Consider the following 23,655-nt stretch of genomic DNA (forward strand, 5'->3'; position numbering starts at 1 on the left):
AAAGTCAATCAGATAGCTATCAGTACACAACGGCCAACAAGTCAAAAGAGGCGCTTGAAAACATACAGATGCGCACCAAAAAAACATTCCCGATGCTTAAATGAGCACCAGGGCAGCGGCCCGTACGCTATTGGAGGGCCAGAACCACGTTCTGATGGAAATGAAGAAACATTCTGAAAGGATGCCTGGTGAAAAGAGGCGGAGAAAGGTAGAACATCACAGCGGCTCCAGCTCAAATTGCTTGCTTCTGCCGACTTCTGATGAGATTTTTCATTAGAGGCCTATACAGTGCAAGCTTTGGAAATATTACTGGATTAATTAAAATGATAGGAGTGGGAAGCTTCAGCTGCCAGTGGAGAGAGAGAGGACCGGGCAGGCGCAATCATTGTTCTGATCAGAGGGCCATTGTCTCCGTGTGAAAGCTGGTGTTGACGATGGCCACGGGCTCGCAAGTGTTTATCTCTAATCCCGGGCCTGTTGCGTGTTTTAGAGGCCCGCCGTTGATTAGGCATTCAGCCTGCTCTCTCTGGAGAGGTTCAAAGGCTTCATTTACGTGCCAGTGCTTTGAGCGCTCATCAAAACCTGTTTTCAGACACAACTCGATTCCTGTCTTTCAGGGCTTCAGCATCAGATTTACGGAACTCTGTCGTAAAACGAGTGTGAACGAATTTACAATGCCAGAGCCTGCGTGAATTTGATGCCTAAAAATTATTTTAAAAGCACAAATTGTATAACTAATATAATACCCTATTAAAATATTTAGAAGAAAAAACAAACAGAAACAAAAGAACAACAAAAGTATTAAACAATTAGTTAAAATTGTCAGCACTTTAACTCCAATACACACTCATTGTCAAAAGTTTGGAATCATTGAGATTTCCTAATGTTTTTGGCAGCATTTATTTTATCATAAATACAGTAAAAAAAACATGAATATTAAATAGTAATATTACAATATAACATACATGTTTTCAATTTTATTAGAAATGTAATTTAAATGTAATTTACTCCTTTGTGGAAAGTAATACTTTTTCAGCAAGGACACATTGCAAAGGCATTTATGTTATTAAATATTTCTATTTCAAAATAAATTATTCATCAAATAATCCTGGAAAATCTTGTATCAGTTTCCACAACATTTGTACCACAGTTTTCAACATTGACACTAATAAGACTGATGTCTCTAAAGCATTTTAAATTGTAATATTATTTCACAATATTACTGTTTCCTATACTGACCCTATACTGAACTTTGGAATGGTAGTGTGTGTATATATAACTGACAGCAATGATGCCTTTCCAATATTTGCATATGAATTACGATTGGTTTTCTTTCTTGCATGTATTTGCATAATTAATTGTGATTGGTCTTGCCCTTGGGAAATGAAAATCTAGTTCTTGTTATATTGTCCTGCTGAATATTGAAGTACAGCTGCAATTTAGATGTAAGATCACTTAAGAAATTCATAAGTAAACCCAGAAATGAGATTTGAAAGTCTGGTGACTGTGATGTCATCTCCACTGTGATCCAGTTTTAAAAATATCTCTCTGTTGTGCCATTGAGAATTTTTCGCATCTCATTGGGGCAGGACAGTAAACACCTCCCTCCATCTGTTCAATTATAAGAGAGATTTAACAGATTATAATTGCATTAACTGTGCTTATCGATTTCCAGCGTTTTCCACACTCCATGGAATCAGCGCTTGTGAGTCGGAAACGTGTCAAGTATGATGAAATATCATGTGCATGTCTTCTTTTTAAAGCGTTAGTGATGTCATCAGCAGTTGGTTATGTGTATAAAATTATATTTCATTATATTTGACATCTGGGATGCATGAACACATACGCACACGTTATGGTGCAAAATATAACCTTATATTATATAGGCCTATAACTAATAATTTGACCCGAGTGATCTAAATAAAACACCACTCAGCCAATCAAATTTGTTTTTTTTGAGCACAGCAAAAAACCCAAACCAACAGGAAGGTTGGCGTGTTTGGAGAAAGACAATGTCCTGTCTGAAGAGGGCATTGTGTGACTCAGCAGTTTCTCATGAGCCCAGGGGTCTTCTACCAAATCAGATCATATTCTTAGAGAATGAGAGATAGAAAGAATAGTCTCTCTTATTCCGAGAAGTCAAGGTCTGCAAAACATCTCTTGCCATGAACCTCTCAGCCCTCAGAGGAAACCTCTGCACTAAAAGATGGAAACTAAATTTAAGGACAGCTTGAACTACGTTCATTTCACGAAAGTGAATGTGGGTCATACATTCAAGGACAACAGTCATAGTCATATGATTTGTCCACTATGTCTTAAAATAGATTTGTGTACGAAACAGAATTAAAGTCATTTTAATTAAAGTTATTATTTAGTTTTAATCTTCCTGTCTGTCAGCTCTCATAATTCATATTTCTACAATATTCAAACTTGCTGCATCTTGACTGATTGTCAATGACATATTGGTCAAGATGCGATTGATGAGAGTGACATCAAACATAACTTTGCTTTTGAGTGTGCTATTTTTGAATGGATGCAAAAAGAAAGATTTTCATTGAATAAAGTCTGACATTTTGGTCTATTGATCACGGTTGTGTTTGGACTTTAGAATACTGTGCACAAATCATACAATGCAAAAAAAGAAAATGTTTGTCATTTTAAAAGTTCCTCATTTTGTTTTGGAGGTCTCCTACAATAGGTCTTCAATAAATCTGTTTGTTTTACCGTATCGATTCAACCCCGAGTCCTCGTTCTTTGAAAGTGGATTTACATTCGTAGCGCAGAAAACAAGATCTTCTCGACACGTCGACAACACAAACTAAACTCTTCTAAGCCTCAGCTACAACTAAAGTTTTGGAGGGCAGGTCAAAGTAGACATTATTCATGAGCAGCCAATGAAGACCATAGACTTACATTTGCATTATACTAATTTGTAACAAACCTACATTTTGTTCGAGCAGGAAGTAAGACTTGAATTACTGAAGACTGATTACTGAAAGTTTCATGCAGTTCAGAATAGGTTCTTTCTTTTGGGAGACAATAACTTTGAAGTCCTTTTACACCGCTTATGGCACCAATAGGCCAACATGTAATACCTGAAACACTGTAAATGCATTTTTCACTTTCATTAAATGGAAAAGAGCTGCCAGCATGTCAACATTTCTCTTTTTGTGTTCCACAAATGAAAGTCATACATGTTTGGAATGACAAAGTTGAATAAATAATCACAAAATTATACATTTTAGGTGAACAATTCCTTTAAAGTCCCTGTAAAGGCAATTCTAAAAAAAAAATCTAAACACATTATAAATTTTCGAAATGTATTGCTAAAACATATTACAAAGACTGTGAACTGTGAAGTACTGAATTGTGGAGTTAGACCGTTAAACGTTTTTTCACCATTGCTGTGTTCCGGATTTTTTGGGCGGGGCTAAAACGGGGGCTCGATGTTGCACTGGAGCCACTGACGCTGGCCCCTCCTCCAACAATAGAGCACATTCACATCAGTTTGCCACTCTGTCAGTAGTACTATTAGTTACTACAGCCTACAGTTTGATAACTAGCTATGCATTCGTCACGGAAATGCGTATTACCTGGATGCGATCATGTACAAAACAGATCGGTGTCCTTATTTAAATTTCTGAAAAACGATCACATCAAGAAGAGGTGGATTAATTTTGTGAAGAGCCACCTTGATGGAGAGCTGAGGATCGCCGCCAAAACTCGCCTCTGTAGTGATCATTTTACACGGGATAGATTTATAAACTTTCCGGAGACAACTGGGATTCACTGATAATCCGCTGTTACTGGTGAATGTGGCCGAACCGACTATCTCCCGCCTCGGCCTTCATCCTCACGTCGCGCCGACAACTGGTGCCATCATCGGCAGTGCGTGCCCACCAATGAGTGAAAGTTGCCTTGTGTGCTTATGTTATAATTATAGTAGGTAGTCGTAGTCCACAGTAACTCCACAGTTGAGTGTGGCGACTGCAGCTTTCCCGAGTGGGCGTGGTTTCAGCGCAGCCAGAGGACACGCCCCCAGCGTTTGAGAGATGAGACTACTGCTAATTTTTTCAAGATTTTGATTCTTTTATGTACTTGCCGGCTTTTTTTATCATTCAAATAACACATATTTCTGTGGTGTGACAAACTCAGAACATACTTAATTTTGACTTTACAGGGACTTTGGATGACAAATTATCTACATATTATTGCTAGCCACAAATTTGGATCAGTAAATTGAAAATCTTCAGTTGTTACCACTAAACAATGAAACACAAGGTAGGTTGTTTCTAACTACGGAGCAGGATATTAGAGCATGTAACTGAACATAAAAAGACATAGCGGGTGTCTCTGCCCTCCGTCGCTCTTTACCGCTGCTTCATAGCATGCTTTCTTTGATCACAAAGTGACAAATAGTTTTTTCCTGATGTTCTGACATGACAAAGAAATTTTCAAATTAAATAACTTGAGTTGTTTTTCTCTGTGTGAGTCAAAGTGTGTTTGAGCCATGCGAGTGTGCCTCAGTGTGTATGTGTGTAAAATGGAAACGCTCACTGTAGGACAGATAGAAAGCCACTGTGAGTAATTGTTTCGCTCAGCCGTGGAGGCACATCCTGGTCCTTTGGAGATAAGCCGGAGTAAATCTCTCTGGATGTCCTGGAAGAGGCAGACGCTAGAGGAGAACAAACACCAGGCCACTGCCAAACGCTATTTGAACGCCCTCTTCAAGATGAGCAGGCCTGAAAAGGCCATCCTTTTATTAATAAGGAGGGAAAGCCCTATTATAATGCTCTCAGCTGAGATTTTGGCCCATCACAGAGAAGTGCACATATTCATCAGTGGGGAAAACTGGAGAGAGAGAGACAAAACAAGGTGACATATACAGTAGATGACAAAGAGTAAGGAACAGTGAATCAAAGGAAGAGAAAAATAGTAAGAGAAAGAAAGAGAGGTTTGTTCACTATACTATAAGGCATCTATTAACCCCTTATATTGCCACATCCATTACATATTTAAAACAGTAATATGCTATACTAAACCTAAACTAATCTTGACAAACTATACATCATTTGAAAGCTTACAATCTCTAGTTTACATATTTGGTGACTGATTTTCAAAATAAATGACAGAGAAGATGTAATTTAACAATTTGCAACAAGAATATTTTCATAATCCTAAGGCGTGATCAGACCTTTATTTTGAAATAGTGATGAACATGAAAAATCATGAAAGAATGGTAGAAACGTTTGTTTTCATGCCAAGAGTTCAAAAGATAGCATCCATTCAATTATTTTAGAAAATAAGGTCTGAAAATATTTTGAATATAAAGAAAAATCATCACCATTTGTGATGTGGCAGCGAGCTATAATGCACATGTGTCATTTTTGTGTTTCTTCATTTCAAAATCTGCCAAACTTCCAATACTACTTTTGAATAGGATGTCTACTTCATAAATTGTATGAAAATTGTAAAAATAATGGTTCAGATCACACAAACAACATATGGAAATGGAGGCGCCCTTATAAGGGCAGTAATGTCAACTAGTGAAAAAGTTTGGTACTGCATCCAAACAAAATCTCACTGAAAGCTTCTTTTTTGAGATATCAACCTAAACTTTGAAACACAACTTGTTCAGATTTTTGGCTTTGATTTGTTGCATTTTTAGAGTCCACCAGGTTTTGAAAATATATATTTTATATAAAATATGAATAATTACATGTTTAACATTGTACATTTTCATAAACTTCTATAACTTTTTTTTTACTTTTAACGTTTAACTTTCTTAATTTATTTCACTTATACAAAAATCTGCCACATGTCTTCAAGACCAATCTTACATCTATATTCCAAAGCATTCTTGAATTACAACCATTTAAGTTCGGAATGTGCATTTTCATGTCTATTTAAAAAAAAAGGGGGGGGGGGGTGCCGCTTAAGGGGTTAAACCAGAATATATAGGCCTATATATAAATATTAGACATAAATTATGTTAAATAGTGCTGAAGGTCATTAATAACTGATCCAAAATGAAGCTAGTGGTCTTTAACGAGCCGAAGAGAGCACACGTCACTCCTCTCCCCACAAAACTGCACTGGTTGCCAGTTGCCGCTCGCATCAAAGACCTTTGCCTACAGAACAACCACTGGTTCTGCTCCCTTTTACCTAAACCCATTACTTCAGACTTACGTGCCATCCAGAAACTTGCGCTCAGCAAGTGAACGCCGTCTTGTGGTGAGGCACAAAATCTCTTTCTCTGACCTTTTCCTGGTCTGTGCCATGCTGGTGGAATGACCTGCCTACAACTCTACCAAAGCTGCTGAGTCCGTGGCCATTTTCAAGAAACGGCTGAAGACGCATCTTTTTCGGCAACACCTGATCTATTAATACTAACACTTTATCTTCTATTCTATTATATATCTATTATCTAAAAAATTAAATAAAAATTTAACTGGGATTGTTGTCCTGTTGTTAGTTTCGCTGCTTCTATTGTTCTCATTTGTAAGTTGATTTGGATAAAATCGTCTGCTAAATGAATAAATGTAAATGTAATGTTTCTAAATGCTAAATAAAGAATGAAAAAAGTCTTAGCAATATCACCCTTTTACAATTATGTTTTCTGTCATAAAATGAAGCACACTGTAAAACACAACTGGAGAGTCATTGTGAATAAAACATTGTTTTTTGACGTTTTTATCCAGCGGTGGAAATGGTCCCTGAGAGACCTCCTGATAACATCAACAAGGATATTACAAGTATCCGCCATCTTAAATGAAAAGGCGTTGAGAGAGAGAGTAGAGAGAGTCCGACAGAAAGGGAGAGTTTTGATGTATTATTCTATCTCTCCTGAGCTGTAAGACAGGTAAAGACCTTCCGTTATCAGGTCCAACCCACCTGCTAACAATGGGATGAAAATGTGCGTATATATATATATATATATATATGCCAGGGGATCAAGGCTGAGCGATTGCTCTTTGAAACCACAGGTCAGACACTGCTCCACTAAACAACATATAACATTATGACCTGTGAAATCAACACATTAGTCTGACATTTTCACTGACAATCTCCATTTCTGATGGTCAAATGCAAAACTGAACATTCCAAGATTTATAAACCATTTTAAAGGGCCACTTTCACACATACAATTAACATTACTAAGCTAAAATGATTGAAATGATTCACTAAAACGAGACGAACATAACAAAAACAAAATTAATAACTTTATATAGCAGTTTACCAATTTTCAAAACATTAAAATCAGCCAAAAATGACCTTTAAAGGGATGGTTGACCCACAAATGACAATTCTGTCATTATTCCCTTTCATATCATTCCAAACATGTTTCTTTGTTCTGTGGAACATATCCGAAGATATTTTTGAGACGTATGTTTTTTCCCCCCATTCAATGGAAGTCAATGGTCACCGAAACTCTTTGGTTACCAACATTCTTTAAGATATCTCAGGTTATGGTGAAAACTGTTCACCCTAATGCAATGCGAGAGCCAGTAACACGAGCCAGTCAGAGGCTTGTCTCTGATATGTTACTGACTTTATTTGGAAATAATCAGTGTGTAGTCAAGAAGGGGTCACACAGAGTGCTCTTAAACTCCACCTGACCTTTAGCATACAGGTGGAAACAGAAGCTGGAGCAAGATACTAACAGAATGGACAGACTTTGATGGCTGGAACCATTTCATGTCACCCTTTATCATGCCAGCGAGCTTATTTGCTGCTCTGCATGGCCTGCCTGCAAGACAAAAGGCATCTGCCAGCATTCCTCTACAACCTGACTGAAATAACACCTTGCACTTTGAGGTCATACTCATAACCACAGACCTATTGTATGTGCATGCTAATAAGAAAACGAAAATAACATGAACAAGCCTGAATCTACAAGTGACCCAGCCTCTACTGCAGAGATAAATGCAATTCCTTTCTTACATTATGCAAAACAAGGTGATCCTAAGCTGGGCATGTTAATCCAAGATCACTTTTATTTTTTAATTAGCCATGTCGTAAACCGAACATTACGTTTTATGACTTGCCATCATCTTTGGGGGGTCCGCTCATAAGATCTGCCATGCATATCAAATTTAAACAAGCCATCACCAAGTTGATCAGCATACAAATGTACCCATGAGATGCCAAACAGAGCCTCCAGTTATTTTTAGACCCACAAAAAAAAGTGGTGCTTTTCTTTAAGGCAGGAAGACAAATGAGGACGAACTTGGCAGCATATGCCGTGCCAAACTGACAAAAGAGCCTCATCTCTGAATGACTGAATGATCAGCCCTTTTTTTGGCAGTGAGTCTTTCATCCACGATATGAAAACCTAATCAGCTGGCCTGATTGCTGTGAGTGCCCTTTTGTGAAGTCTTTAATCCAGTGACTGTTTTAAGAAATGCATAATTGATATTCTGTCCAGAATGGTCGTAATTTACAGCTGTGTGAATAATGAGCAGTCATCTGGCCTCTGCTGGGGGTACACGTGCCACCGTCTTAACCCCCAATGTGATGAACCCTTGATTGGTACAGGACAAAGCGCACTATTTTGACAAAACAGTCACGAGGGAGAGACTAAGGTTTCTTTATTTAACTCCCATCCTCATTTCCTCTGGCCCTAATTAAATAATCAGACGGACTGAGTACTTGTTAATGATGTCATTGTCATGCTAATTGGGCGTTCCTTGTTACTCCTAATAAATATTTTAGGAAATTATATATATACGCACGCACGCACGCACGCACACACACACACACACAACTTCTAGACTTTTTAAACCACTTCAAACAAGACCGTCAAGCCAACTATCAAAATGTGTTACATTAAAATGTATTCTTAAAATTTAATATCACTTCAAATTACTTGTGAGGAAACTGTCTGCACTCAAACCAAACCTGTGAACTACAATCAGTAAAAATAGAAATCTTGCATGCCAGATATTCATCCAAATTTGTGGACAGAATGAACCATTAAAGCAACATATTACACCAACAAAAATTGCAAATGCATTAGGTATGCCTAAAAAATGATATATGTTATGCAGACGCATCATTAAATTCTTCATGGGTGGAGTAAATATGTTCTTAATGAGAATAATTTAGCTCAGTGATTATCAATTCAATATTTTTCTGATGCTCCTTAAAATCAGTGTGCCAACCAGGTACACAACTGGGTGGGTCCGAGTCTCAGTCAGTATGCATTTTATATAATTTAACATTACTAAAGGCATCTTTACATGAAAGCCACGACTCTACACTATGACTCCAAGAGCAGTGTAAGGACCTAATGCCACAAAAAAAGCCATACTACAATATGGTGGAACCACAACAGAGCTTCCAAATTCACATCTAGTTTGAGCTTCTGCAGAATGCAATGTAGATTTGAGTGTAGAAATGATTTGAGAAGCCAATTTTGAGGAGCAAATCATGAAACAGCAAATCTTGTCCATGGCCCTGATACCATCTAACCCAAGATGGGTTAGTGAATTAGACTTAAGCTTGCTTCAGTGTATATAAGTAAAAGATTAAGGTATGATTTCATGGCTTTAATAAATAAGCTTTATGTTCTTGTATTTCATAACGCAAAAGAGTTTATAGAACCCGATCGTCTCATCAGCTAAAATATGAATGATATCTAAATGGACTTTTAAGGTAAAGCCAAAATAAAGTGAAAACCTCTTTCACTCTGGAAGTTTCAAAGGATTCACTCTTCGAAGCAAAAAAAAAAGAGAGCTGGGGGTGTTAATTTCATGGGGTAAGTCTTAAATTGAGCTCCATAATTTTCTCCCTGAGTAGATTACAGAAAGGTCTCACTATCCTCAGGTAAGACAGACTAACCTTCCCCTCCCCCGTCGCTGAGAGTGGACCCATCCAGCCCGAGGACGATACCAATCACATCAGCGGAACGCTTTGAAAAATTGGCTCAGCTACAGCAGAGCTTGTTGACTGCTTTCAGCTGGGAGCACATACTGGAGATGAGCCATCCGTTTCCCCACGGGCCAGGCACCAGTTTTGACAAGCTGGGCTTCTCAGATCCACAAAATAAATCTCTGAGATGATATCTGTAAAAAGAAAAAGAAAAAAGAAACAGTCAGGATAAAAACAGTAAAGAATGTAAATGTCCCAAGCAGTGTTGGGGGTAAAACATTACAAGTAATGCGAGTTATGTAATCCGAATACTTTTTTTTAAGTAACTAGAGTTACTTATTCAAATAACGCAAGTTACTTTTGGCCTGATTTACTAAACAGGGCAAATTAGTGTGAGAGTGCAATTCCAAAAATAATGGCACAAATAGCAGTAAATTGACAAGCGCAAACCTTAGTAAATCACCTTGCGAGATTCATTTAAACACTCTCTTTCCCATAAATATTGCCTCTGAAAGGGAAACTCCTACAAATGCATATGCAATAAGGTCAGCCAAAAAAAAAACCCTGCCCACTCCTTTTCAGCAATAATCTTTCCCTGCGTCTTTAGTAAATCCTGACAGTCTTTTTTTTAACACCAAAAGAGGGTTTGCGCTGGTGCAAGCTGTTAGTAAATCTGGCCCTTAGTTTTCCCATTTATTGACTGACAGCTGTCCTGTCCCTATGTTGAGAGAAATCGGGAGTGAGTGCAGAGGCGTTGTGTGTGCTTTGTAAACATGATGGTTATTGTAGTAATCTAGACTAAATGTGTGGATGCATTTACTCATCTCACTTGCACAAAAACAGAGTTATTCCTCAAAAGTCAAAATGAATAAAAACAGTCAAAGGCAAACTCGGAATATTACGCAAACCCGATATTCTGAATATTGAGATAGGACAGGAGTGGATTTATGTCTCTGTTTTATTATGTGTGGCGGCAGTCGTCCGTGAGGGGCTGCCGTCTTTCCTTTCGGTTTTGTATTTGTTTATTTATTTCATCAAAAGTTGTTGAATGTTCGCCGGTTCCCGCCTCCCTTCTTCCCACAACATCTAACTCGTTACATAATCACACACCAATAAGCAAAAATGGCTTACATTTTTTTGTTTCTGCTGAAATAAGAGTGTTGAAATTTCTTCTCTTGCATTCTTCTGCCATCCAAAATGGCAGCACTGCTGAAAGGTTTGTTTGAGCAGCGCCCTCTACTGTACTGGCATGAATTTGCATTTCCTTCAGCCAAAAGGTTATTCACTAAATTTTTTGTGTGAAAGTGCATTTATTTTTCCCAAACATAGAATTATTATAATTTTTTTGTCATTAAAAACATGCAAGCCCAGCCCAGGTGAGAAAAAATAATGCAAATTATACATTACTTTTGTAGTAATGCAACTGTTGCAGGCATTAATTTTAAAAACAAATTTCCCCAACACTCAAAGTACATACATTAATTATTATCAAAGTCGACTTTTACAGAACAACTTCAAGCAAATAGGCTACTTATTGAATAAGAAAGGAAGAAAATAAAATCTCAGAGGTATAATCTTTTCAGAAAATATTAAATGTTCTAAGACAACATGAAAAAAAGTGAATGCAGCAGCGTTTCTCAGAAATTGCCATTGTGACAAGATAGCAGGATGCATGTAACTAGTGACAGAGCAGTCCATTAAAGACAATTATGACGTGGTAGTATGAACCAAAACTTGCCTACTCTTCTGGTATAGTATGTACTATTACTTCACCCCTGACCCCGCTAGGGCATATTAGGATCCAGCACAGGCATGTTCAGTTTACCCCTACAGGCAGGTGCTGGGACTGCACCATCTAAGAACAAAAAGCATCTTTCTTCATTAACGACCAAGTTGTTGTGTTCTGAAAAACACAATTTCAGACGGAAACAAGAGTTAGTATCGCCATCGACTACCCAAATCGGAAGTAGGAGTTCACCAGGTACACCTAAAGGCAACATTAACGTGCACACGAGCATCGCTTACACAAACATACAAATCACGCCGCGTCTACCTTGAGGAAAGCAGGGACAATTTTTGCAGTCTGCAAGCTCCTCAAGGGTTATAATTTCTAATTAAATTTTTTTTCCCCCATCTAAACCTCATTTGAAAGGTAGAGCTGAGGTCCCTGCATTATAATTGAATCTGAAATTGCCAACAACACAGTTAGGCTTTCTTCCCCTTTAAAAATGATGGCATTGTTTGTTTCACGTCCATTAGCACAAATGCACTTTTTCCCCCTCTCTCCTTTATTTCATTTTATTTTATATTATTAATTTCTCGTGTGCATTTTCAGCATCCTAATTAATTTGATTTTGTTTTCTCCCACTACAGAGGACCCTGGAAATTAATGATGTGGAACCACAATGTTGTTGAGATGCTGATGGGCCTCGTCTTCATGTTGTGAAATTTCTGTCATTAGACAAAGCGCCTGGTGACTTGAAAGTTTGTGCTGCTGGTGTCGGGGTCTATGCCCGGGGGTTACATTCTGTCTGCATAATTGATTAGACAACCAGAGGGTCGCCGAAGTGATAATGATAGCAACAGAAACCTTTTATTTGCATTTTTATGATTCACATTCTAACAGAAGTATCTTCTGAACAGTGGCGTGGAAACATCCACTTAGAATACATATGCATGAAGTCAGTGACATTGAAAAATTGAAGTTTTAAGCAAGGAAATCTTTGTCATTTAGAAACCAGCATAACACAATGTGTGTTTAACGAGATTGATTATAGAGGGAAGGGGGTAGATTTAAGGAATGAAAGACAAAGAGATAAATAAAGAGGAAAGGAGAGAAGAAAGAGACATAGAGAGCTCTATAATACTCTGTCGCACTCTGGAAATGAGTCTATGAGGGCACGTCATATATTTGCACTTTAATAAGTTGTTACACTATGGGACTGTATAGAGCATTTGCAAGTTAATAAGCGGTTCTCCAGTCTTTTCACAGTCCAATCTCTTAGCCTTTATTCCAGGCACAAGAACAGAGGGATACAGGGAGGGATACAGGGAGATTTCCTCACCTCATAATGCGCTTCACTTGTTTTATTTGACATGACATCCGTTCGAATCAGGTCTGTCACAATTCAATTCCCCCACTTATATTTATGCATTTGGCTCCGTAACTTCACACCGGCACAATATCTGTGCGCTTAATCAACATTTCAGCTTTATTACATCATCTGCCAGGCAGTCTTTCCACTCACCCGATTCATTTTTGTTATGGCTGTGGGCGAAGTTTGTAAATTATAATCTTGCGCCTTTCTTAAAGGTATAATTCAGTCAAAAATGAAAAGTTTGTCATCATTTACTCATCATCATGCATGTGATTCCAAACCTGTATGTATTTCTTTTTTCGTGGTGATGCAAAAACATGTTTTTCATTACTGAATTCATATTTTTATATTTTGGGTCATAAACTAAAAAAATCTCAAGGTGTTACGGAAAATCTTTAAAAGACAACTTTAGATTTTTTTTTTATTGTCTACCAAATCAAAATCATTTGGTCCACCCAACATGGAGAGAATCCCCCCCAAAGGGGACTTTATACAAAAGTTATAAAAAATTTGTTTGCAAATAATGATCAAGATGAGTGCACTCGCATATATTCAAGGTGTAAGAAAAAAAAGATTTTTTTTTAAATCTAATGTTCACACCATAACATTTTTAGAGTCATTAATTTGAACATTTCTTGAATATGGTAAACACGTTTTTCAAAACCATATGAAACTGTTGTATTTGTCACTGACCCAGGTAGCCTATAAATAAACTGATGTAGCCTATGAAGAAGACTGTAATCAAATACTACATCTAGATCTTTATTGCTCTCTGATAAACTCCCTCAATCTATACACACGCATCCAAACATCAATCAATACATAAATCATACTGCTCTGACAGACAGCACATCAAGAGATCGAATTATCCGGTGTGTGGTAAAGACAAAACGTACAGGTGTTTATGACTGCCACACTCTCTTTCTCTCCCTCTGTCTTAAACACACACAAACAAACTCACTCCAGGAGGAAAGCGGACCACTTGGGTCCCAGTTCCCAGCTCTAATAGCCAGCGATGACGGATGGGCGTCATTTAACTGGATGTATCAGCGTGCAGCCTGCATGGCCCAGCTGCGAGACACTAAACCAATTAGAGGGGGGTAATTAATCTGGGCCAGGGAAGCACCCCTGCCACTGCAGAGTCATACACACAGAAAAGACCCACAGGAAAACTCCATGCGAGGCCTCCCGTGGGATCTCTCCACTTATTAAATCACATCTGAACACATATTGTAGGGTTAAGCAGACAGAAAGTGAAAGGGAGAAAGAAAAAGAATGAAACACTTTTACTATAAGTGCAACAGCAGCTCTATTTTTGTCAAAAGCAATACATTACTATTTTTGTTGTTCAGATTTTTCATATGAAATGCAAATTATATAATATAATTAGGTGTTCAAGCACGAAGTGCTGAAAACCTATTGTAATTGTACCGATTTTTATTATTATTATTATTATTCTCCTGTAAAACGCATCGTGCAGCCCAAACCGTAAGTGCTAGAGACTTGAAACTTTGCCACAAGGTAGTACAAAAATCGAGGAGAGGTTATCAAATTATGAGCCCGATTGGCCTATAGGTGGCGCTATAGCGCAAAAAACTAAAAAATCACACTCTTTTGCTTATATCTCAATAACCCTTTGTCCTAGACTCAAGTGTCTTATATCATTGGAATCCTTGGCTCAAGACGAAGAAAATATCGCGGAGGTTTTTCATTTCCGGTATGCAAATTTTTCCGCCATTTTGGATTTTGTTCAAAACCTACTTTTGCAAACTAGCCCTAGGTTTTTTCACCCGATCGGAACCAAACCAGTGCAGAAATGTTCTCTGGAGTCTGATAATCAATAATTATTGAAAAAAAGTTCGATTATCGATTAACGGTTGCTAGGGGGCGTAAAATTAACGTTGTAAGCGGAGCCTATATTACTAAAACGCCTATAACTCAAGTAGTAAATGAGATAACTTCACCAAACTTGGTACACATGTGTACGAGGTCAATCTGAGGTCACGATAAAAAAACTGCGTCGATTGGCCACATGGTGGCGCTAAAACACAGAAAAAACGTATAAACACCTGACCGTTTGTCCGATTGACTTGAAATTTGGTATGCAGTGTCTTGGCCCAAGGCCCCATGTATGTGTGAAAGGATATTGGCGTATCTCAAAAAACATGGCCGCCATTGGCCAATTAAGTTGAATCACCTATTAGACAAGGTTAACGGAGGCCAATCAGAACGAAACTCGGTGGGCATGTTCAACTCATGGCCCCAGAGGTCTGTAAGAGTTTTGAAAGAAATCGGACACTAGTTGGCGCTAACGAGTTTTAAGGCTCTGTAATCACGTGGTGTTACAAATATCGTCACAATATGCATATCATTTGATAGATCTCCTCATGGTGAACATATTTGCCTCAAGAACCACTGCTGTCAATCAAACCGTTTATTAAATATTCACGAATATGTTAAAAACCTACTTTTGCGAACTAGTCCCTGGTTTTTTGCCCAATCAGAACCAAACAAGTCTAAGACAATTCTCTGGACTCTCTAGATCAATAATTATTGAAAAAAAGTTGAACTTTTGCCTTTGGGTGGCTGTAACAGGGTCATTTTAAAAAATGGGCGTGGCAAATTACACTCAAAAGCCTATAAATCCTAAACAAAAACTCAAAACTTCACAGAAATTGGTAGGCATATGTGTCATAACATGCTGAAGAAGCACGCCGAGTTTCATGGAGATCGGACCATATGTGGCGCTATAACTGTTAAAAAGCTTTGAAAACCATGTATTCCCTATGGTGACTTGCCTGTATTGGCTGTAAATGGTATTTTCCATCTCTGTAATCACGTGGTGTTAAAAACATCCACATAATATGCATATATTTTGATAGATCTCCTCATACTGAACAACTTTGCCTCAAGAACCACTACTGTCAATAAAATTGTTCATTAAATATTTGCTATTATGTTAAAAAGCTACTTTTGCAAACTAGTCATATTGACATAAGTGGTTTAATACTGCCCCCTTCTGGTCACTTGTTCATACTACTCACTAATATTGTTCTATAATTCATATTTAGACTTTATAAAATCACTATTTTAACATTTACAATCACATTTTGACAAAATTCATCTATTGGAGTATTACTATTGACAATTGTATCACACTGAGAAATGGGAATTATGGAAGTGAAAGTGAAACGGAGGCCGCCATTTAGGCCACGCCCCCCGCAGTACAAATTCACTCATAACTCGAAAACGGAAAGTCGTTGCGCGCTCAAATTTTGATGGTAAGGTCCTCTCCAGGCTCTTAATCGAAATCTATTGTCGCGGAGCTCAGGAACGCCCCCCCCCGCGAATGTCGAATTCGCGAGACCTCCGAATTTGAACGGCTGTAACTCCCGAACCAGATCACCCCGATCCTTGTGGAATAGCTTGTTGGAAAGGGCCCGTCCCCGCCTAGCTTCGATTCCATTTTGGTGCGATTTGGCCCGGGCATTCCCGAGATATAAGCCAAAAAAGGATTGCATTTGAACGGGAATAACTCCCGGCCCCAATCACCCACCAACACCAGGATGGTCTCATTACACAGGGCACCTCGAGCACTATCTAAGCTCCGATTTTCAGATTTTTTCGCCTTCTCGTTCCCGAATTATAAGTGAAAAACCAAATTTCCATTCATTCATTCACTTCAACTGTAAGATGGAGGCTGCAATAACACTGTTGTCCACTAGAGAGAGCAGCAGGATTATATTTGTAATCTTTTTATCAGCTTTCAGCATTGACTAACAAACAAATGCTTAAAGCTATATCTTTGTTATTTTGATGGACGTGTAATGTGTGTGTAAGCATGCATAATGGAGTTAACATGGAAAAACTGGTTTGGTTTAGTGCAAAACACTGGTAAAAATCAAGACTTGTAAAAGTACATGTTAAAAGACTATTAATAAGTAGAATGTCCAGCAGAGGGCAGTAGAAGACCACTTATTGGCTCACTTTCATTTTACATGTATATATTTAGACACTAAAAAATCCCTTACATAACGATTACTATTATAACACAATCATATTTTGTCAGAGTTTATCACTTCATTTGTTCTGATGCTTCACATTATTGCTAGCAAAGTGGTAAATCGTGGTAAATAACGCTAGAAACATGGTAAATCACAGTAAATAGGGTAAATCATGCTAGAATGTGGTGTATCATGGTTAATCATCCTGTAACATGGTAAATCATCCTGTAACATGGTAAATCAAGGTAAACTATGGTAAATCATGCTAAAATCATATTAAATCAAACTAGAATGTATTCAATTGTTGTAAATCATGCTAGAACAAGGTAAATCATGGTGAATCATACTAGAACTTGGTATATCATGGAAAACTATGGTAAATCATACTGGAACATGGTAAGTCATGGTAAATCATGGTGAATCATACTAGAACATAGTAAATCATTATAAATCATCCTAGAACATGGTAAATCATGGTAAACTTTGATAAATCATGGTAAACTATGGTAAATCATGCTAAATGTATGGTAAATTGTAAATCATGGTAAATGGACTTTTCTATCTATTATGTCAGTGGTTAAACGCTTGCTAAATACAACTTAATGTCTTAAATGCTTTAATGTGCTCAAAGGCCTTAAAGGCTTGAACACCGATAAATGCTGCTTGCAGCTTTAATTTAATATATAATTATATATATATTAGGGGTGAAACACAGAAGTCACGGTTCGGTAGGTACCTCGGTTTTGGGGTCATGTTTTGATACGAGTTCGGTACATTTACATGTTTCGAAGCTACATGTTACAATGGCTTCCATTTCCAAGACATGCATATTTCATCAGTGGACTATAGTAGTGAGACTTCCACGAGTCACGACACAAATCCGAATGATTTTGTCTCATTATAACAGCAGAAACAACTGAAAATACTCAATTTATGGTCATACAGACAAGAGTTCATTCCAAACTGCAAAGGGTCTGTTTTTATTTGTCTTCATCTTACAATAAAAACAAATCGTTGTGCTTTTGTAAAATTAAGAAAACAGGATGCCGAATCTGCTGTATCCGGTTTCCTTTCTGTGAATATTGTGGAGCGCATCACAAAAATTAATCGAAACTCAACATATAGGCTACCAGCAAGCTCTTGGGTGGCATATAAACTCTTGTTTTGGGTTGCTGCATACATAGATATACATAATAAAGGCTAGATGTCTTACGGCGGAGTCTCGAACAGCATCAGCCGGCGGCCATCTTGTCACAGGGAAGCTTTCTGTAAGGTGATGATCTGCACGAACACAAATACTCTTAACTCGCTGAAATCTTGACGGATTTACAAACGGTTTGGTTTCTTACAAACGTTATTAACGTGGCTATAATTCTGGATGCTTGAACATGTTTAAATATATAATATTATAATTATTCATAAGTACGCAGTGTCATAACTACATCTCTGACGTTTATAACAAACCAACCCGTTTGAAAATCGGTAGAAAATTGAGCAAGTTATGGTTATTTAAAAAGTACATGCACCATTAAAACAATGTTACGAGTGAGCGAGCCCCCTGTGGCAAGATGGCCGCCGTGTGCGGACGTCGACCTCCATTGGCCAGCAGCGCGGACGAGACATCTAGTCTTTATTGTATGATATCTATGGCTGCATAGATTGTCTCTTCTTCTTCTGCTCTTTTTCCTGTTTTGGCGGTTAGCAACAATGTGGCATTACTGTGCGCTCCCCCTTCTGGATTGGAGTGTGGATTGCCTGTGACTGACTGTATTCGTCGTCTGACTGCATGCACCGAACCGTGACGTCCGTACTGTAATGGTTCGGGACGAATACATGTACCTTTTTAGGTAGTCGAGATATATATTATATATATATATATAAAACAAAAATATCATACACTTACTGGACACTTTATTAGGTACACCTCGCTAGTACCGGGTTGGGCGCCCTTTTGCATTCAGAACTGCCTTAATTTTTCATGACATCGATTCAACTAGGTGCTGCAAACATTGACCTCTGGCATCAACAATGCATTTACGCCACAGAAAACCCTAGAGATGATTGTGTGTGAAAATCCCAATAGATCAACAATTTCTGAAATACTCAGACCAGCCCATCTCCATTCCACATACAACAATTCTACAATCAAATTCACATAAATCACATTTCTTCCCCATTCTGACGCTCATATTTAACTTCAGCAAATCCTCTTGCCCATGTCTACATGCCTAAATGCATAGTTGCTGCCATGTGATTGGTGGATTAGATATTTGCGTTAACGCGCAGTTGAAAAGGTGTCTGTTAAGTGGCCGGTGAGTGTATATTTTATTATATTGAAGTAGATATTTTGCAGGTGATCGTTTTTTGGAGGTCTTTAATAAAATATCTTAAAAACACTCTCTCTGTGTGTGCGGCTGTGCACGAATTAAAGGTAGGGTAGGCGATTTTTGGAGAAGCTAGCAATAGCAAGCTAGTTTTGAAAGCATAAGATTGAACCCTCCCTTCAGAGCATCTCCAAAGCCACGCCTCCTCCAAAACACATGAACGCGAACAAAAGCGTCACGATAGAGGTCCTACACCTTCCTCAAACTAAATATATACATAGGCCTACATATAAATACATTTAGATCACTTAACTTAGTGATTGCTATGAAGATATGAAGAGAATTTTCAACCAGCATAACAAAAAACTGTTTCTGGAACAAATCACCTACCCTGCCTTTAAATTCTCTTTTGCCTCTTCTAGCACTGGAATGGTTTAAAATATATTGAGTGTGTAAATTAATCCTTGAATCACATGCGTACCGAACCGTGGGGCCTGGTCCTTACGGATCACGGATCAACTATGATCCGTTTAACCCCTAGTGTCCTCAATCTGGCAAGCCTGAGCGTCGGGTCTGAGGAGGAGGGAGCAGGGGAAAAATTCTCCACAATATTTTGGATTTGGACTGCATTACTATTTGTCAATATTACATAGTGCACCTTTAATCATTTTGTAGCTCCACAACCTGCATAATTTCGGGGAAGCTGTATGCACCATGCCTCCTTGAAATTTGATATCGTTATGGTTGCTCTGAGTAATTTTTGTTTTTCTGTCAAAGAAATTCAATTTCCATAAAAAAAACACACCCACAAAATGTCTTGCTCAAGATTTTAAAAAAAGAAGAAAAATGCTTCTTATTTAAAGTTCGGAAGTCAACTTTTCTCCCTGAAGTGCGTGACAAGCTGGCATTTAGTATTAATAGGCAAACTAACTAACTACGTACATCGTGCATCACACAAAGATAAATGGCAAAGGATGAACGCTGCTAAAGGAGCAGGCAGTGTAATGCCATTAGCGTTGGAGAGACATGGGCAGGGATCAGACGCGTGGCATGAGTTGTGGCACTGCTCGTCTTCTCCACCGGGTGCATTTGTCACATGTACCACTCCGCAGCACAGTGGATTAGATGTTCGCCTTGGATCATTAAGTTTAGCTCAAATCCTGACAGGACAGACAAGCGTTTCATCCTTGTCAAACCACACTGATGCTGTAGAGGGTGAGTAAGGGTGGGGGGGATTCAGGAGGATAGGCAGGGAAAGACAGAGAGAGGGCTGGAAGAGACCAATAAGGTCTACAATGCCTGATGAAAGCTATCAATTAGCATTCACATTTTATCTCAATGGTAGTTGCTTGGCTGGCGAGGACCAGAAGTATGCATTTCATGGGCATTCATTTGTAATGCAAGGTTGTTTTGAGACAATCACTAATGCCGTGAATGCCGTGTAATTTTTCCGGAGCAGAAGAAAAATAACACCATTACAATACTGTTTGACAGTAATACAGTCCCTAACACTTAACTAGACACTATCACGAGATGGTAAAAATAAAAAATTTAAGGGTACTAAATAAATATCATAATAATATGCAAATCAGTGTTTTTATTGTTAACAAATAAATTACAAATCATTTTCATTAACGGAAATACAACTGAAATAAAATAAGTATTAGATGATAAAACTTCAAAACGTAAAGGAAAACTAGAAAAATTGCATTGGCAACAAACTGAAATAAAGATAATTTTAAGTTAAAGTACTGAAATTACTAAAACTAAAATAAGGTTCAATTGAAATATATATATATATATATATATATATATATATATATAAAAAATTTAAAAATATAAAAACAAACTAAAGTTAAAATGAAAACAAAACAATGTAAAAAAAATAATTTAAAATCTAAATATGTAAAATATATTCTAAAACATTTTTTGTTTGCCATAATAATTTAAAAGTATGCAAAGAATGATTCTATAAGAATATAGAGCAATTTTGAAGATATGAAGGATATTTTTTTTTTTTTTTTTTTTTGCAGACAGATGTAGTTACGACATCCACCAGCAGGGGCAAACCAGCCAAACTCTAAATGGAATATAACAGGAAGAAGTTGTGTTTTTCTAACTCTGCAGAGAAGAGAATCATGGGATGTGAGAGCTGGGGCATCAGTGGCAATTAATGCAAGTGGAATCTCAGACAAGGAGGCTAATGAGTTTTAATATACATGCAGGTGAGGAAAAAGGGGAGGCACTGAAGCCCTTAATGAACCCATGACAGCCTAATTAGCCACAATTTACAATTCCCGGATTCTAATCAGAGGCACTGAGATGCTGCCACAGATCTTTGTATGGAATGAGTCTTTTTAAACACTCCAATCTGTTGCATGGTATTTGATTGATAATTGCTGTTTTTCCTCCCTTTTCCCATTACTTCAGAGGCAAGTGCCCAGATCGGACTGTGAAATAATGGAAGATGGCTAGCTATTTATAAATCAACTCTGAATTTGTACTTTTACATTTGGTATATGAGTAATGCAGCATTGTTTTGAGAGTAGACATGCAGACAGGTGATCATTAAAATGACGATGACATGCAGATACGGTTGAACTCGACCCTGCTCACAGTGTAACACTTGAAAGTTGAGTTTCAGAAATATAAAGACCCCATGAAATGACTTGATGAGCTCACTTGTTCCAGTGTTGACGTATTTACAGTTGAAACAGACAGTTGGAACATATTAACATATCTTTCTTTCTTTCTCTTTCTTTCTTTCTTTCTTTCTTTCTTTCTTTCTTTCTTTCTTTCTTTCTTTCTTTCTTTCTTTCTTTCTTTCTTTCTTTCTTTCTTTCTTAAATAGCCAATAAGTTTTAGCTTTTGTCATTGATTTGTTATATCTGTTACTTTATAATGCTACATTTTGGATACACTTGTGAGTATATTTTTGTTCTATTTCCCATTTTAAATTCATAGCCTATATCTGCTTAAAGTTTATACAATTTTAGCTGTAAACTAGACTGGCATAAAAAATGGCCTACAGCTGACAGACATGGATTACAAAACTCATATTTCGATCATGCAGCTGTTAAATATGTTGGACAATGGGAGCATTTTTAAATGTTTCAAAGTCAGATGATACAATAAAAGAATTGACATTATTCATGCATTCTAGTGTTCAGGGGTTTTGTGTTGACTGAATAGCCAAAGAGCAAACGAGAGCATCATGGGAATGAGTTCCCAAAGTACCAGACAAACAGAAACTTTGACCAACCATGACTTTTTTCAAAGATGCATACTCAATTGTGTGTGTGTGTGTGTGTGTGTGTGTGTGTGTGTGTGTGTGTGTGTGTGTGTGTGTGTGTGTGTGTGTGTGTGTGTGTGTGTGTGTGTGTCAGGTAAACCCTATAAAACCCACTGGCAATATCGGAAATCATACTAAGTGATGTTTTTTCAAAATGTAAATATTAAGAAAGTTTTATATGATGGGTAGATTTGGGGGTATGGGATATAATATACAGTATAAAATCATAATATCCATGGAATGTCCCAATGAAACATGGAAACCCAGCAAAAAAAGAAAAGAAAGTGTGTGTGTGTGTGTAATGCAATAGCTCCCATTTTAAATAGTTTAACTACTTTACATAATAATTAGCTTGTAGCTTGACAAGCTAGTTTCTAAATAACCTTTCCATAAAAGCAGTGCTTTATACCAAATATTGAATATTCTTGTTCCCATGTCTTTAATTCTGCAACCTTGGAAACATTATGCGCAATTTGGATTAAATGTGTAAAGACTAATCTCATTACAAATTCACATGGCCGAAGTTTGTGGTATGATGTTTCCACAACTGCATCAGTTCATCTTTGTTGCTTCATTAACTCTGACTTTACTCTCCCTCATTCAGAACAGTCTGCTGGTACATTTTATTCCCCACCAAATTGACCCAGGGCACATTTTTTTTCTGAATGTAATTTATGATACACGTTTGAAGGGATGGTAACTCAAAGACTAACAAGACATGATCAAAGAACCTAGAACACAAGCATGCGGCTCCTGGTTTCTACATCACTGGAAAGCATGCATACAAGCAGGTCGTGGCCTAAAGACATCATAATTACTCAAGTAATTTGACTGCGAGAGTGGAAATTGCACATTAATCGCGAGGTGATAAATTGATCAGTGTACAATTAACCGTACATCATTTGGGACGGCGCTAGGATTGGGGCAGGAACTTACACGCTAACAAGATATGATCAAAGCCGAGAGGCTGGACACGAATGATAGCTCAAATCCACTGATTTAGTTCTTGTCCTTATGATGTGTATCAAATAATTTAACTGCAAAAGTAGAAATCATATCTTATA

The 23,655-nt window shown here is 37.6% G+C and overlaps 1 long non-coding RNA gene across 1 annotated transcript in view; it reads right to left on the reverse strand.

The window, feature by feature from the left end:
- LOC306987380 overlaps positions 1–23,655 on the reverse strand; it is a 73,026-nt gene that overhangs the window by 40,816 nt on the left and 8,555 nt on the right. Inside the window, exon 3 of the long non-coding RNA XR_013795151.1 lies at positions 9,844–10,067. This is a non-coding gene — a long non-coding RNA (uncharacterized lncRNA). The remainder of the gene's footprint in view (positions 1–9,843; positions 10,068–23,655) is intronic.

Source organism: Phoxinus phoxinus (genome assembly GCF_949152265.1).
Source record: "Phoxinus phoxinus genome assembly, chromosome: 19".
NCBI classification, from domain to species: domain Eukaryota; kingdom Metazoa; phylum Chordata; class Actinopteri; order Cypriniformes; family Leuciscidae; genus Phoxinus; species Phoxinus phoxinus.